General features: G+C 29.5%; 1 non-coding gene across 1 annotated transcript; it reads right to left on the bottom strand.

Annotated features, from left to right (window-relative positions):
• Window positions 1–348: 348 nt before the first annotated feature.
• TRNAC-GCA (transfer RNA cysteine (anticodon GCA)) lies at window positions 349–420 on the bottom strand. The gene has a single exon. It is a non-coding gene; the product is annotated as a tRNA-Cys (tRNA).
• Between the last annotated feature and the right edge of the window lie 225 nt (window positions 421–645).

Genomic DNA, 645 nt, shown 5'->3' with positions numbered 1-645 from the left:
GAAAATTTGTCAAAATTTTATTTCTATAGAAAATTTTGTCAAAATTTTATTTCTATAGAATATTTTCCCAAAAACTTTTTTCTAGAGACAATTTTGTCAATTTTTTTTTTTTCAATAGAAAATTTTCTCAAAATTTTATTTATATTTCTATTCATGAAATGTTTGATTGCTTTATATGAATAACTTACCTATTCCATATCTGACTCTCTATAATGCTCATTGTTAGCTTACCTGAAATTATAAAAAAATAACTTTGTATTAGCCTAAGTTACATGGAAATCTGAAAAATCTTACAAATATTTTACAATGTGTTTTTGTAAAAACAAAACATGAATTAAAAATCTTTTCAGGGAACACCCGGGCTTGAACCGGGGACCTATCGATCTGCAGTCGAATGCTCTACCACTGAGCTATATCCCCAATGCGAAGATGGCTGGCAATATAGATTTGCGAATGGGTTACACACTTTCCCACTCTCGCTGTATTTTATGTTATAAGCTGCACAATGGGATGATAAGTACAAAAAACATAATTTTGTTTTTGTAAAGTTCGTTTAAATTTCTAGCTAAACGTAATGGTTTTAATGAGGATTTTCAGCAGTAGGGTTTCTTATCGTGGTAATGATATAGGTCTCACAGTATTAAC

This window comes from Haematobia irritans, chromosome 3 (assembly GCF_050003625.1).
Source record: "Haematobia irritans isolate KBUSLIRL chromosome 3, ASM5000362v1, whole genome shotgun sequence".
Taxonomy (NCBI): domain Eukaryota; kingdom Metazoa; phylum Arthropoda; class Insecta; order Diptera; family Muscidae; genus Haematobia; species Haematobia irritans.
Note: the sequence above shows the minus strand (reverse complement) of the source record. Positions and strands in the feature narration are given on the sequence as shown.